At 39.3% G+C, this 16,655-nt stretch overlaps 1 protein-coding gene across 1 annotated transcript in view; it reads left to right on the forward strand.

The window, feature by feature from the left end:
• Nucleotides 1-206: 206 nt before the first annotated feature.
• ppp2r3a (protein phosphatase 2, regulatory subunit B'', alpha) overlaps nt 207-16,655 on the forward strand; it is a 72,224-nt gene continuing 55,775 nt past the window's right edge. Inside the window, exons 1-2 of the mRNA XM_043261691.1 lie at nt 207-385; nt 11,897-11,964. The gene's annotated coding sequence lies outside the window, so the exon portion shown is untranslated. The remainder of the gene's footprint in view (nt 386-11,896; nt 11,965-16,655) is intronic.

Here is a 16,655-nt window from a genome sequence, read left to right on the forward strand (position 1 = left end):
GCGAGACGAATATATTAACATATAAAACTCCAATAAAATTCATACATGCCTACATCTATCTGTGCTTTCGTTCTCCCTATCATTTTTACATTCTGTCATTCTATCTTTCTATCTGGCTCTTAGGTAACCTGTTTCTGGTGAGCGTGTATAGCGTCGCCGTTTATATATTCCCGCCCAGCGCGTTTGCGAGGATCTGCCCTGTCCGCGCGCGCTCTGGCTCTGTTCATTCTGCACTGGCTGCTGTCAGCACGCAGAGTCTGAACGGCGAGGCGTAACGCTGTTACTCCACAAAACCGTGTGTTGACACGCTAGACACGAAACTATCGCTCTGGATATCGGACTGTCCTAAAAGCCCAGATGACGAGCGTTGACCGGGAGCGAAACGGTATGTGTTTGTTCATCTATCGAGCGTTTCACCGCTCGCGAATGCTTGCCCTGTACATTTAAGTAGAAGTTACGCGTGGTTGTCAAATAAAATGTCTTCGTGACTTAAAGGGAAGGTCTGAAGTTCGAATAGACTTTATAATCGAAGTTGGGCGTTGAGGAAAGTCACGGTCGGTTGTTTTTGACACGGTATCACACAGCGTTTTGAGTTTCATACATGTGTTGTGATTGTGGAGTGATTTTACCGCATCGCCTGTGTATTAAAGTCACGCTCGCGGTAAACTGACCGAGCGCTGTACACGCCTGCTTTTGTTTGTACTCAACACACATCGAATTACGACTGTTTGCAGGTTCAGATTTGTACTGTGCGATGTCTGTCACTTTTACTTAACTAACGCGTTAATAATTTACCAGAATGACAGAATTTTTAGCTTGCTTGTTTCATTTCTCAGAGTTACGGGATCTGGAAGTGGAAGATGAATGTGCGGCGTTCGTTCTTTGCCCCCCCTGAGGCTACACAAATTGAATACAAGTTATGAACAGTTTCATAGTTTGCTTTTGGCTGTAAGGGATAAGCGTTTGATTTTGCTTTCAGACTTTTCACCTAAATGCTTAGTTTGGCTGAGGTGCTGTTAACTCATTCTTGAGCAGTAGGAACTGGCACGGCACTTATGTCCTGTGCATCTTGGAAAGATCAGATCTCTGTCATGCTGTCTTTATAAATATCCTGGTGGGGTCTCTCTGCTGTGGGTGTAATTGGGCATCCCGCCTGCACTAAATGCATGCCTGTCCTGCTCGAGTGCAACCTTGAGCTGTGCTCTGTTCTTTGTCACTAGCCTGATAACTTGACAGATACTGAGACGGCTGGGCAGTCTTAGGATCGTTTCCTCTCTAATTAGCCCAAAATAGCTCTGGATCACAGCTATGCGCTCCCTTGCATTAATCACTTCCTAAGTGCCGGAATTGATCGTTCTGGGTCAATTGCAGCCTGTTGTCCTAACACAATATTTTTTTCCTCCTTCGCAAGGCTTAGAGTTATTCAGTGACACAATATGCAGAAAATACGCTTCCTAAATGGCGTCCTGAGAGTGAAGTCGTTTGGCATCTGATTTGATTTCTCTCCACACATCCAGCTTCTGCGGGACTGCACGGGTCTGGTTGACTGCCAGCAAGCCACAGCGGAGTGCATTGGTGAGGTTTTGGTCAGCAGTGGTTTTCTGCTCTTTCTATTGTATCCCATCCCCACTGCTTGCTATTGACCAAAGCTCATTAAACTCCACATGAAGGCCAGAGCTGAACCACTGACCCCTACAATGACGCTTTTTTTGGGCACCTCCTACAGTATATGTGTGTGGTCCTGCACATAAGTCTGTCCTCATTCCCACAAGGCTGCTTGTATATAGACAAATAGAATTTGAAGTGACGCGTCATAATTGATCACATGGGATTTGGTTGTAAATATATATTTTTTTCTATGTTTTGAAAAGATGCTCACCAAAGATGAATTTATTCGATGTTTTAACCTATTTAATATATTTTAAAATGTTATTTTTTTTCCTGAGACGACTACATTTTCAGTAGCCATTAGCCTTTTATAATTTCTTCATTTATTTTCAAACTGTTTTTGTACAGTATACTACAGGAAAATACTGTCTGTAGTCTTTAAGAAGCTGACCATGTGTCGTGGCAAATGATGTTTAAAACATGCTTCGAAGGGTTTGAAATGGTCTCGGTCAGTGATCTTTTGCAGTGCATGCTGGGCAAGCATGCAGAGTTGCACTTGCTCGCAAAAGGCTTGCACGTAGCAATTTTCAAGGCATGCAATTATCTTGCTTGCATAGTCAATCTGCTTCCTCTCGTTTTTGTTTTTAGTAAAGCAAAGCAAGCCTCGTAATTTTTAGAAACATTCACTGGGTCGTACGGTGTATTTCTGGGTTTACTACTTGCACTTTGTTTAAGAGCTCAAATTAGGCAAGGTTTCATGTAGAGGGAGGTCAGGACTTTTGGATCTCTGAAGGCCGTTTTGGATGTAAACAGCTTCAGTCACGGAGTGCCTCGGATGTAAACTGTCACAGAAGGAGAGCTCTGCTATATGCTTGCATGCTGTGGGTATAAATGGTTGTCCCATCATGTAAGACAGGAAGTGACAGCTGGACCTAAGTGACTTTCATGGAGGCCACACCTGGACAAGATCCTCAGGATGAACAGACAGCACTGACCATCCCACAAACCCCTCAAACTTGTTTGCTCTTTCTTACCACACAAGTAGAGTACTATATATTCCAGAGTGGCGAAATGATCCGGTGAAAATTACATTTGTGTTATTGATTTTTTTATTTTTTTTTTGCAATAGCAATATTTAGATGAGATAATATTTAGATGCATTGTTTGAGTTATTTTTCCATTGTTAACAGGTGACATTGCTCATTCATTATTTTTTCCAACTGCTCTCATAAACCACTGCATGCCCACTCTTTTATGAGTATGACATCTGTAATGACATGTTAGGATTACAACAAAGCTAGTGTTTATAAACCGAAATGGCTTGGTAAGCACAGCATGTTTGTGTCAATGAAAGACGCCACGTCAGGTCGGTCTCTTCTGTGAGCTTCTCTCAGCATAAACCCCTCACTGTATGTGCATTGTATGCTAATTAAAATGGATCACCTCTGGAAGGTTTATGTCGATAATGGCCGCAATCTCAAGTGCAGCATTAAGAAAGCCCTCCGGCAACTAGTCAAGTCTCCATCAAGATGCTTCATTTGCTCTCTTCACCTGTTTACTTCCATTCAGAGCGTTAGTATTTCCGTGCCACAGCCATTAGAGACTGTATTCAGAAAACGAGTGTTCCTCCAGGGGACGGCTTCCCAAGAAAGCTCCCGATTCTGAATATAGTTCAATTTAGATGCAAAAAAGCTCTAGCTGTGTGAGGCCCTGCTCCTTGTGCTGTTATTTCCATACAGCACAGACAAAACACTGCTGTCTGTGCCCTGAATAAAACTAGAGGCTCGCGACTCGAGTGTGTGTGCAGCACTGACTCGCTGCTATTGGAGATCTGAAGCTTGCAGAATAAGATGTGACAGCTTTTTGGTTATGCCCGGTGGAATTGTGGGGTTATGATCAAAATCTTTCGGAAACCATAACAACTGATCTTAGCAAGGCTCAAATATTCTGTAGAGATCTAGCCGTTTGTAGTGTGGAATCTAGGTAGAGCGTGGCAGACAGGGATTTGGGAATGTATTCCCTGGTGTAAAGGGAGTGTTTCTCAGGGTCAAGGTCCTTTTCCCACAGTTCTTTATAGACTTGTGTCTTTTCACAGATGCATGTGGCGCCATGCAGAAGAGAGAAAAATGCTGGTTAAGTTTGTGTACTGGTTGGTCAGAGGGCAGAGTGTTTAGATTGGAGTTTTTCCATCATTCCGGCTTCTGCAAGGAAGGCTGAAAAGCCTGCTTGAGAAAATGCACACTTCAGTGTGATCGTCACTTAATCATGTTCCACACATTTTGCGTGATAGTAACCACACAATACAGCAGTAAACAAAACATTTTGCACAAGTACATTTTTGGCGGCCTGCGCTCTTGATTATTAGCCAAGTCTCAAGCTGTGTTACAGCAATATGATCTATTAATTATTTATGGCCCTTTTATTTGGGATGTACTCACTTAAGTTTTTTTGGCACACGCACATTCCTTAGCTGCTTTTGCGGGATGTGGAAACTCCCGCTCATAACTCGCATTGGGCCTTATCTCTACAATCTGATGTGGTTTGGAAAGTGTGAGTGCAGAGTTTCACTGCGAGCGTTCAGATTGCATGGCAGGTGAGGGAAAAATCTGAAAACTGCTCCCTGCAACTTATTTAAAACTCAGGCATTGCCATAGTAACTGCTTATCTGTTCTAACCCAGCGAACGTCTATAAGTGGAGAGCGGTTTTCCTGTGATTCACATGATCCTTTTGAGGTAATGCAGGATGCTCAAGAGCCGTGAGGAACCTGAAATGCGAAAGAGCGTGCCGCAGGTTTACGTGCAGCTAATGAGGAGGTGAGTCTCTCATACTCAAAGGAGGCTTTCATGACCTGTAATAGATATAATCTGAGCTGGTGAATGATGGACATCTATTTGGTGCTGCAGAATTTTATGACTAATGACAGTCTGTCTAGATTACTAGTTAGCTTGATTACTGTTATGTACAAATCAGTACAAGGCTAAGCTCATGTCTCTTGGGAACATTTTGGCTGGTTTAGGAAGTTGCTGACATGTCTAATTATTTTAGCTCTGCTGCAAAACCAAGCCATCATGGACGCACACCTGACATGAAGCCTGTGCCAAAAGTAGGCCTCCTAAAATAACTTGGGACCAGATTTTGAGGCAGCATTGTATGCATCCTTCATTATGAAGACGTGGAGTACGCAATAAATCTAAGGCTGCATCTGAAATTGATTAGTTCTCTGCTATGGAGTTTGTAAAAAGAATAGCATGTCCAATTTCTCGATATTCTTAAAAGAGTAAAGCAACCTACCTGATGCTGGCAGGTCGCATGAATTACGACAAATGTAGTACATCAAAATTAAATTTAATGCAAAGCACAATCATAATATAGAACATACTTTTTAATGGTTGTGAAGTAGGTTATCTTAAAGGGGACTTCTCAAAGACTATAAAATGATGGACCAGCCGTTTGTGGTGGTGTCTGAAACCATAGTGGTCATTAAGTATACTTCAATCCCACAATGCATCCCAGTAACAAGTATATGACTGCTATACACTAAGCAGCAAGTCTCAAAAGAATGATTACATGCTGAATGAATGAGTTTCTGCATCTCAGCAAAATATAGCATCCACAGGCCTTCTGCCACACTTAGTGTTTAAATGCGCTCAGGCTTTTTTTGTTCTTTATTTAAAAAAAAAACATTTGTTTGTTCTGTAAGTTTTTATGCTTATGACATCACACAGATTCCAGAAAGGAACATTCTTTGTGACTGACAGGTTGGTAATTAACTTAGGAACATGTTTATACAGAAATTTCAAACAGTATAAATATAATGGATGACATAGTGGAATCGTTATTGTCTTATCTTGTCTTTTTGTAGTGGTACAGGTTTACTCAATCGTCAATCAGACAGTGGAGATCATTGTGTTGTTAGTGTGGTTTCAGAGCTGAATTATCCCTCATGCTGTGATCAACATGCATTGTGAGGTGGGTGGCCGTTTCCACAAGGCCATGCCACTAACTCATTTGATGCAAATGACAAAACTGTCCTTTGAAACTCAGAAATGTGTATTTCGTTCATTGACTTCTCCAGTAATCTAATCCCCAGCCTGGTTTCGTTCTAAAACAATACCAAACTAGGGCTTGTGGCGTGTTTACAGGGTTCCCAGTGACAGGTCTTTCTCATAAAGGCTACATTATGCACATTTCTGGAGCAGAGCCCATTGCCTGAGCTCCTTCACGCTCGCAGCGGGACGTGTTTCCTCGGGGCAGCTCTGGTGTCATTGCACAGGCCTGTAGCATGTGGAATGCAGCAGGATGAGTAAATGTCCGTGTGCTGAACGGCCAATCACTGTCCGCTGCTCTAACACTGTGCTCTTTTGTGTGTTGTGCTCGGGCACGGAGGCAAAGACATTCTTCCAGTGCCAGGAGCGCTGCCAAGAGTTCCACAGGAACATTAGAAAGGAAGGAGGGCAAAATTGAGAGAGAACGAGAACAAAGCTATTGTGTGGCTTTAGTTACATGCCTCTCTTATTGCTCTACTTGAATGGCAGAGAACCTTGTAGTTTTTTATTTATAAGGCTGTGTTAAATGTTTTATGGAAGGCGTTGCCTCTAACAGTGGGAATCATTCTCCTCTGGCACAATCCTGTTGTGGGTAGGATGCTAAATTGGGATTTTCGAACTTTACATTTAGTATGAGAACTGATAGAATGCCAGTAAATGTTTCTTTCTTTTTATGTTATGGAAAAAGCTGCACTAGGGTGAGTCCATGTGAACAGCAAGCATGTGGAATAGTAATATCAGAGGGTTGCCGCCCCATTTCCTTGTTTATTTTCTTCCTGAGCGTCACCACCAGTGAAGAGCACAATGACCGGTTTATACTAAGCTATTTAGCACATGCAAGATGTTGCAGGGTTTTTATAGTTAACTGTAACTAAAACCATTACAAATTACAATTTGAAATAATATTGACAAACTTAATATAAAATATCAAAAAAATTTAAGGTTCCAAGATAACATTTCTTGTTGTCATTTAGTAACTAGGCAAAATAAGACGATTGCATATCACACTGATATTTTTTGAACTTGGATGCAGACTGTACGATGATACACCTATTGACTTGTATGCTACGATGCACAGTACTATAGAAGAATAAAATATCATTAGCATGAGCTAGTGGTATGCAAAAAGAGCATGATAATTCATACTTTGGCAGATGGAGTTTTTATATGTGCTGAAAAAGAGCTTAACGTTTTATGGTTTAGCGCCATGTCTTGTTTATTTCATGCCACATTTTTAATGTCTGGTCTGTAAGCACACTGTGCGATGATCATGCTGAATTTCTGACACTGTCAGAAAATGATCTTAAGCCATCTTTGGTCGCAAGGGCTATAACAAAATAACACCAGGGGTTTGTTTGCTGCTTCTGTAGAGTATGACCTTCTTCTGTCATCTTGTTGGCCACAGTACTTTAGATCATGCTAGGGCTGAATGAAAACAAAACCTGATAGCATTCCTAAATCATTTGTTATTTTGTCTGCTCATCCCCATACAGCCACTTTGGTTTGCCAGAAAAACAGTGAAAACATGTGAAAGTGTTGTTGTTTAGAGCCTTCCAGCAGCTGCAGAAAGGACAGGGGTCGTAATAGTCGCCCCTCCTTATCATGTCAATGGGAAAGTGCTCTTCATGCATTCGTTTGCTCTTTCTTCACCCTAATGGCTCCGCTGCTCTGTGGGGGAACAGAAATCATAAATCAGACCTGTCCCTAGGGGAAAGTGAGAGGACAGAAAACAAGCATGAAAACTTTCATCACGTTCCATAAATGCGGGTCATGGCGGCTGCTGATGTTGTTTATGAATGCTACCTCCCTCAGATACAGATGGGCTTGATACCGGGACGGCTTTTAGTCAGTTGTGGTTTATTGATTGCTGGATAAGAGTGGATGTTAGCTCTCAGACTGAGGCCGTGCTGAGGTGGTCCGTGGGCGTCGAGATGGAGCTCAGGGTGGCTGTTATCTGTTCTGCCTTTCAGGCTGGTACGCACAATTCCAGTGCATGTACAACCAGTAATGACACCCCTGTGGACTATAGAAGAGCCACATAGACAGACGGGTGAAATTGGGAAAATAATAAGCCTTTGTAGCCTAACTCTGACATTTCAGTCTCAGAAGCTGGGATTTTATGGAAAAGTAATAATCAGGTTAAACATTACAAATGTCGTTGCTGTTGGAATTGCAAATGTTCACTTGGCTGCTGATTTCTAGATTTGTGTATTTTTGCTTTTTTAAAATTTAGGATGAAAGACTTTATGCGGAAGGCGTCACGGATACTTTATCAGAAGAATATCTAGCTTTATATGGAGACAAGTTCTCATTTTTTTCTCAAAACAGCTATTTATAAAAATCATTGGGGATCAGCTTAGCACTGCTGTGGAATGTTAATGTGTTTTACTGTGAAAGTTAACGCTTTAGACATTATTGGTTATTGTTTATGTAAAACAGACTAACAATAATACTAATAAAATAATACGAATAGTTCTTATTCGGCTTATGAGTATTAATCATGTTGTCTGCGTCCTCTGAAACTGATTTGCTAATATCAGTAGTTGGACAGTGACTAGTGAGTGTTAGTGAAGGAGATTTCCACTTCTAGAAAGGCTAAAATAATGAGTAATTGTAAACAGACTCTGTCATTTTGACAGGTGACAACGTAAAAAAATATAATTTACATGATTTAAATACATTTTGTGTTTTGTTTATTTGGATGTGTATGGTTTATAAATTAGGATGAAAGACTTTATGCTGAAGGCTACTTTTTCAGATGAATATCTAGCTTTATATGGAAGAGGAGTTTACATTTTTGCCCAAAACAGCTATTTATAAAAGTCATCTGGGATCAGCTATACCCAGAGGACTGCTGTCGAATGCTGATGCTTTTCCTATGAAAGTTAATGCTATGTTTTCTTGAAATGTAAATGTAAAATACAACCTCATTAGTGTGAGACTAGTAGGCAGGGAGCTGACGTTTGTTTGTCTGCAGGCAGTAAACTTTGAGCTCAGACTCATTTTTTGGAAAGATCTTAATGATTGTTCCTTGGAAAACGCCCTGATAGTGGGTGGGGTCCCAAATAAGAAACACACTGTTACATAGTAAAGGTTGCAACATGTCGACATGACTGTAATATCAATGCTTGGCTGCTAATGAGGGGAAAGTGCAATGATAAACATGCCAGATTTCATATATAAGGTCATGTTTATGATACCTTGTGCTATCAAAGCCTATAGGGCTTTTGTGCAAATGACTGTGTGCATTATTTAAAAGACCTTGGGGCTATGTGGCCAAACCTGATTAGTATTTAGCTGCTTGTGTTCTTATTTTTACCCTATTTATTCTGGTGCATTGCTAAAACACAATGACACACTTCCTTCAGGCTGCGTTTAAGTAGTTTCCATGGCTACAAACGCTCTTGCAGCTGGATGGGCAAAATGAGCAGAGAGCATGGACGTTAATGTACTCCCAAAAACCCCTCCTTTACTCTTTCTCTGCTTTCTCCCTAAAGGTCTTGATATGGCACTGTAGGGAGGGATTTTTGGGAGTTTTATGCTGTATTTAAGAATAGAGGAAGTTTGGTTGCACAGATGTTGCACCCCAGCACAGGTGTGGCCTAACTAGAGCGCTCTGGAGGAGCTGAATTGAAGAGATAAACAGATAGAAACGCATCTAGAGCATAGAGAGCGATTGAGAGCCAGGTAGAGATGTTGGGTTACTGAGAAGATGTGAGATTGGAGATTCCCAGGTGAAGTTGTGGTTGAAAAGCCTTTGGTAAATACATCAAGAGCCTGTCAGGTTCGTTTGACAAGGTAAGGTATGCCTTCGCTTTACTTTTCATCTTACACCAAAGAATTGTCATGAAACTACAGAGATTTTCTTCTGGCTGCAGTTAATAAAGACTTGAGGATGAGATTTGGATGTGAAGAGAGAAGAACAAAGTAACAACGAGAGTTTGAATTCACTGTCGGTTGAAACGAGAAGAAAGGTTTATGTGTGAACGATTGACCTACTGTATCATTTTAGAAGACATTTTAAAATGAAAGTTTTGTTGTAATTTACCTTTTATATTGTTCCAAGCCCATTATTTCTTACGTAACATACAAAAGGAGATATTTTAATAGAAATTGTTCAAAGAATCTCTGAGCTCTGGATTTCTGTGTTATTTCACATAATGAAGGCCTTATGTGACCGTCAAGGATCCCGCTATTTTTATATATTATTTTCGCCATGACAGGAAAGAACCTAAAGTAAAACCGTAAAGTCATGTTTGCAGACTACATTATTAAATATGTTTATTTGAAAAAAAAAAAATGATTGAAGCATCACTGATATTCACAAAAAAGCGAAACTCTAAAAAGGATAATTTTGGAATATTAAAATGGCCATTATGACTCATTCTGTTATGCGTCTGATGCTGCAATACCTAATGGGCTTATTTCACTTCAGACATTTAAATATGCAGGGTTTGTTATGAATTCACACCCAGTCTTTAAACTGAATGATACAGTCAGTCCTCATGTGGTTCCTCCCTGGGTGGGTCACTAATGGCTGTAAATTGTATTTGTTTTGTAACCATATTTTCAGAACGTTGAAGGAGCTTTTCTTGTAAGAGCATGTGACGAAGGGTGTGAAAGGGATTGGACCTCATAATTAACGAACAAAAAAAAAACGCTTTTACTTTTATTTTTGATGTTTTGATTTGTTTGCTGTTTACACATGCGTCTGCCAAACTAGGTCCTATCACACAGAGTTTAAAATGGAAAGGGTTATATTTGCATCCTTACCTTGAGGTCAGGTCAACACTGAGCTCATCTGAAGGTTTCCAAAAATACAGACCTGAAATAGTCCCAACCTCTCTGAGGCTACAAGTTCAGTGGCTGCTCAGATAGATTGTTTATCACAAACTTTTAGTAAACATGTTAATAATCTAAAAACTGTTAAGAAGGTGTATGGGTTATATTTCACCCACAAATCTAAGAAATTAATATATTGCTTAGTTTTTTTTAGTTAGGTGTATTTAGTTAGGTGAAAATAGGTTTGTTTGTTTTTTTCACTCAGAAACTGTCAGTAATGGGAATTAGTAATGTGGTGAGATGTTTAGAGTGAACTTAATTCTACAGTGCAAAAATACCTTTTATTTAGCTGATATTATTTTGCTAAAAGTGTAGGGATACATGTAAGTCTGGTCTTCAAAGAAATAAACAAACCAAAAGAAAAATAATCCTTCAAACTTCTGGGATTTATGCCCCTGACAAGAAGAAAATATATCATGGGTTTGCACCTACTCAATCTTTTTTTTTTTTTTCACCCTCTCTGTAGCACTGAGTCAGGGCGCGAGCTGTGCTCTTTGTGATTTTGCATACGTTTGTGCGATGAAACTTACTCGCGCTGAAACATGCTAAGTTGGAGAAGTCGGTATACGCAAATGGCTAAATATATCAACGAGGCATAAGCAAGCACTTATATGTCACTCTCTAGAGTTCTGGGTATGGAGTTCTTCCAAATGCCATTGATTGCTTCCTTTTAGCCTATTTTTGTAAGCATATTCACCCAGTCTGGTTGCACAGAAAGAATGAATCAGCAATTATGATTTCATTTGACGTGTGTCTTAATGATGTGATGAATCATTTTGTGAAGTGATTTGTCCTTCAACGCTATAGTGAAGCTCAGTAATGACGGAAACGGTCATGGCAGAACTCGAGTTAAACTAATGCAAAATTGCTTGACGTTTACGACTTCTCGGCCGATAGTGTCTGAAATTGCTTTTTAATTACGTGCCTGATCGAGGACGTGTTATTTGCTGAGTAAGAAAGGCCGGTGAATTGAAAGATCGGATTTAAAGAGAACGTTAACACAGGAATGGGTCTAAACCATTTTTCCATCGCGTTAGAAACATTTTGGTTTAAAGTAGGCTAGTAGTCTAGTGAGTTCATTGCAAACTGGTTCCAGTGATTCACTTAACGCAATCTAGTGGTTAGTGCTATTTAATGGTGTAATTTTATACTGCATTGTGGGTTGAATTAGTCATTTTCAAGGGAAAAGCGATGTTCACACAGACGTAAGTGTACAATTTGATTAGTTTTCGTAAAAAGGTGCAGACAGACAGTGGAGGGAAATGTGGTGCACATTACTGTCATTCTGTCATTCATTTAAACAAAAAGCCTTTTTTCTTTTTTGAAAATGTCAACGTTCAGTTGAATATTAACAGTACCTGTTGAACTGAATCCGTTTTTCTTTCTCTTTATTCCACAGGCAGGACTACAAATTCTCTCTGGACTGCAAGAGCTGTGTTGTGGTAGAGCTGGACTCAAAATAAACAGGTAATGAATGGAAGGAGCAGGTAGCTAAAACTAAACCCGTGTGATTGTTGACAGATGGTCCTTGTTTGTTTCTCTGCCCAATGTAACTCAGAAGTATGCAGTAGTTCTACAAAACGTAATGCCTGGAAAAAGCGTAGCTATTACTTCTGCACCACTGAGTCCCAAAGGCACCATACCAACCACCTGTGTGTCTGCTCGGACAGAGTGATCATGTTTTCTTTTCCTCTGTTTTAAAAGTTGGTGAGTGTACCATTTCTGACAAGGGGCCTTTTACATGCCGATGAGTGAACTTAAACGTAGCCGTAATCACCCAGACTATAGCTCTCGCTCCATGAAGCGTCAGATGAAAAAAGAAACTCTCCAAAGACGTTGAATCACAGCCATAACCTGTAAATCAAGGCGTCTTTGTAGAAACCTCTGCGTAGTCCACTTCAGTGTAGACCATTGCTCAGAAACGCACATGAGTCACACTTATTGCGGTGGTAAAACAACCTCACAATCTGGCCTCAGTCTCATGGGACATTCTTAAGGAGTGAGGTAAGACCGACCCAGGAAACCTCCCAGCATTTTATTCTTTCGATTATTTCTCTTTATGGGAAAATACTGTCACCACTCCCTCTTAGTGTTGTTCCCTTTAAAAGAAAAGAGCCAGACAAAGCACTGGATCAAATTTAGACTAATGTGTCTGCATACGGTCCCTGAACAGATTGATAGATGGATATAGATAGAGATAGATAGCAATAAATATCTGGATGGAGACAGAAATGGATATCTATAAACATTTAAAGATAGAAATAGATAGATATCTATAGATATACAGATGAGAGAGAGAGAGGTGGAGATCTAGACAGATAGATGGTGATGGATATATTGATTGATAGATGCAGACAGCCAAACAGATATGGATGTAGGTATAGATGGATAGATGAGTTGTCGTTTTTTGTGATGAACAGGAAGGACCTCAGGCTCGCTGACATGTTTGATTATTTATATATTTCAAACGCATGATTCAAAGTGGAAGTGTCTTTCCTCAGCATTTTTTTCATGAGTCAGTTGGCATGTGTGGAAGCTTCATTTTATGGAAAACGGGTATTTATTAAGCAAAGGAATTCTCTTACTGGCTTTCTTATCTTGCGAAACCAGACATATTCTGCTTTAACTGACTTATAAATAATTAGTTTTAATGATTTATGTAGCATATAAATCATCTGCTCTTGTATGTGAACGCTTGTTCAAGAATTTATCACACATTTATCTGTTATCCTGTAATTACAAAAAACCTTTTTTAATTTTGCTTTAAATTGTATCCCACAATTTTGAACTCCATTGTGAACGTCCATAATCCTCATCAATATGTTTGATAGGCAACGTGTCCCTTTAAGAAATTACTTTTCCAATTTAAGGCATGATTTTTTTTACAGTATGCATACAATCCATGCATTCATGAATCAGGGCTGACAGCCTTTACCACATGCGACGTTTTGTCTGTCACAACACTTTGAGCTTTCCTCTGATTGTCCAAATTGCAGGTTTGCAGTAGTGCTTGCTTTATTTGTTGGGTATAGACACTTGTTGAAATGGATGATGTGAAAACAGTGCCAGCTGAAAGACGTTTCTTTTAATGAGGGCCTGCGCTGTTATTTTATAGATGTCTCTGACTTGCAGCCATTTCTTAGAAAAAAAAAATCCAGGTGTTTTCACTCAGGACCGTCTAGACCTCAATCCATGTTTTTTTAACAAATGCAAGTCCTGAGGTCTCTGCTCTGTGTGGCTGTGTAATATATTGCACAATCATGCATGATGGGAGTAAACCCAATGTAAGGATTGAGTTTGTGAAGCTTGAGTGAAAACACAAGCATGTGGTTGGAGACTCTATGTCTGTCATCTCTGATTGAGTCGAGTATTAGCAGCCCGCAGTGATGTGCCTGAGGCACGTCTCCATGCGGCCCCATGGGTTTTTGTGGGACAGCAGTGGTAATATTTCTCCGTGAAACATAGTTGGCGGGCTACATTGTTTTTGCATTTAATGCTTTTACGTAACAATTGCTAAGGCCAATTAGTATCATCACATGACACAGGCCCACATTAATTTTTATAGTTATTTTGACTTTTCCACCATTATTGCATTCATCACTGCTATTTTTAATTGATCGTGAGAATGCACATAACTGAGGTGTTTGGGGTGATGGGGCTGTCAGACTAATAAATCACAGTCTGCACAGAGCGTGCACGTCATGCTCTGCCTCATTTCCCGTCTCTTTAAATCACTCCAAACACCAGAACAAATATATATAGTCCTCTGAGCGACTGCAGCTCCACAAGCTCTCAGCCAGAATGTGTAGACTGACCCGCTTCTCCAGCTTTGACCAACACTCACTATTTTTGAGCCTTACTCAGTGTTGGGAAATTACAAACTAAAAGTAGAGACATTACTAACTTGTCTGTATTTTTAGTTGCATGACAAAATAGCTTTCAAAACAAAATAGCTTTTCCAGTAATAAACTTTGTCTTCATCAAGAAGCAATGTAGTGAATCATCATGTAAATTGATTTGATTTATTAATTTTTTTGCGTAGAATTGTATGTTTATTGATTTGGCTGCATATTTAGTTAAATGCTGCTATTCATTGCTTTTACTTGGTTTATTTATTTATTTTGGTGACCGCATATTTAGTTGAATGTTTCTGGTTATGTTTTTGACGTGATTATATATATATATATCATGTTTTTTCCCTATATATATATATATATATATATATATATATATATATATATATATATATATATATATATATATAATATATAGTATATACACACACACACACACACACACACACACACATATATATATATATAAATATATATAATATATATATATATATATAATATATATGTGTGTGTGCATGTGTAATATACCATTAAATGTTCACTTTGTTTATATCAACAGATAAACAGACAGACAGAAAACAAAAGCCCTTTTAAAATTGTTTTTAGTAGTTTGTAGTGTAGCTAACTTCTTTTTCTAAAGTTTAGCTTACTTTTTTTTCAACTGTTGCATGCAAATTGTAGGATTAAAAGCTCAAGATACTCATTATTTAAAGCACCAACACTAGTCATGTGAAGCTACTTCAGCCATGCAGAACTGTAATGACACTAACTGAGGGATTGCCAGTTCTCCGTTTGACTTTGAGGTTTGAGAAGCGCCAATGCTTGGATTTACTGAAGGCAAACCACACTTCTCTGTTACAAAGTGCACTTTAAAACCGAGCTGTCTTCTCCAAGAGTGGCTTGTGACGTTAGGGAAGTGGAGCCATCCTGTCTCTGTCAGACAGCTGAGGATGGATGTGTGAAGCCTGTGCACTCTCTCCTGTATGGCATGACCTCGGCTCTCCAGACCTGATCTGAGGATCACATGCACCAAGACAAAACTAAGAATAGGTTACCAACATTTCTCCGTTGATTAAGTAGTTTCATTAAGGATGGAGTTGACTAAAATGGTCTGGCAGTGCTTAGTATTTCATGTTAGATACTATTGGCCAAGACAGTGATGTCGCAGTACCGAAATTTCAGTAGTCAGTGCTTAGTACCAATAAAAGTACAATTTCATCACTGTCAGATCCGCGTTTGGTTTTATTTTAGCATGTTTTCTAAAGTGAAAACTAAAAATACTATATAGTTAATTATGTTGTTAAGTATTCATCAAAACAACATGTAGCTTTAAATATTATTTAAATAAGTAAACACTGCATTAAAAATTAATAGAATTAAAAACAAAGAAATATAGGTAACAGAACTTAATTCTCACATCTATTGCGATAAATTCATTGTTATTACACTGTCAGTCGTGTTTGAATGTATCGCTTCTTAACGTTGTGTTTAAACTTTGTTGGTTACTGTAAAACGTCTTGTAAGCGTGCAGAGCTCGAGCTAAACAACCACTGGCATATTGAGCAGAAATTGACTTAAAAGCCTCGGATTGACCATTGCATTTAGACAAACATGTTTGTGATGGGCTGCATTGCTCGGTGATCTACAAACAGCTAGCTAAATGTTAGGAAAGTTTGCTTTTTAACATCCAATGTAAGTCATTAACACAGAGAATCATTATATACTGCACCAATTCTCTCCGGTTTGGCTTTATAGTTAAAAAGCGGTCATTCCTCATGCAAACAAGCTTGTAAAAAGAAGCTCCGCCCAATATCGTCAGCGTTAGAGAGAGGTTGGGCAGACATTCCAGCAGTGTCGGGTCTCATAATAAAACATAACACCGGCTCCACATCGCAGCCCCTGTGTGAGAGAGCACTGTGGTCCACATGTGCTGCCATTTATATGATATTTTTCTCACTTCATTAGGACCCTCAGCACACAGCAAACAAGGGAAACCCACACAAGTATGTATTTAAAAATTGTCACACGGCATGACCTTACATGAACAGATATTTGTTCCATCACAGCTTCTTTTTGGTCTGAAAATAAGGATTCAATTTTGTTTCAAAAGGCACTTCTGTTAGACAGCCTGCTTAAGTATTATTTACTGTGTATTTGATAATGGCTAAATGTTTTAGATGATGATATATGCTCATTAGGTGAAAGGAGCTTTACACAGAGACTTGACAGGAATGAATCTTGTCATGAAGACGAACGTCTCTCATAAAATTAGGGAAGTGTTTTCCAGGAATAGAAAGGTATATG

The sequence above is a fragment of the Puntigrus tetrazona genome, chromosome 2, assembly GCF_018831695.1.
Source record: "Puntigrus tetrazona isolate hp1 chromosome 2, ASM1883169v1, whole genome shotgun sequence".
NCBI lineage: Eukaryota > Metazoa > Chordata > Actinopteri > Cypriniformes > Cyprinidae > Puntigrus > Puntigrus tetrazona.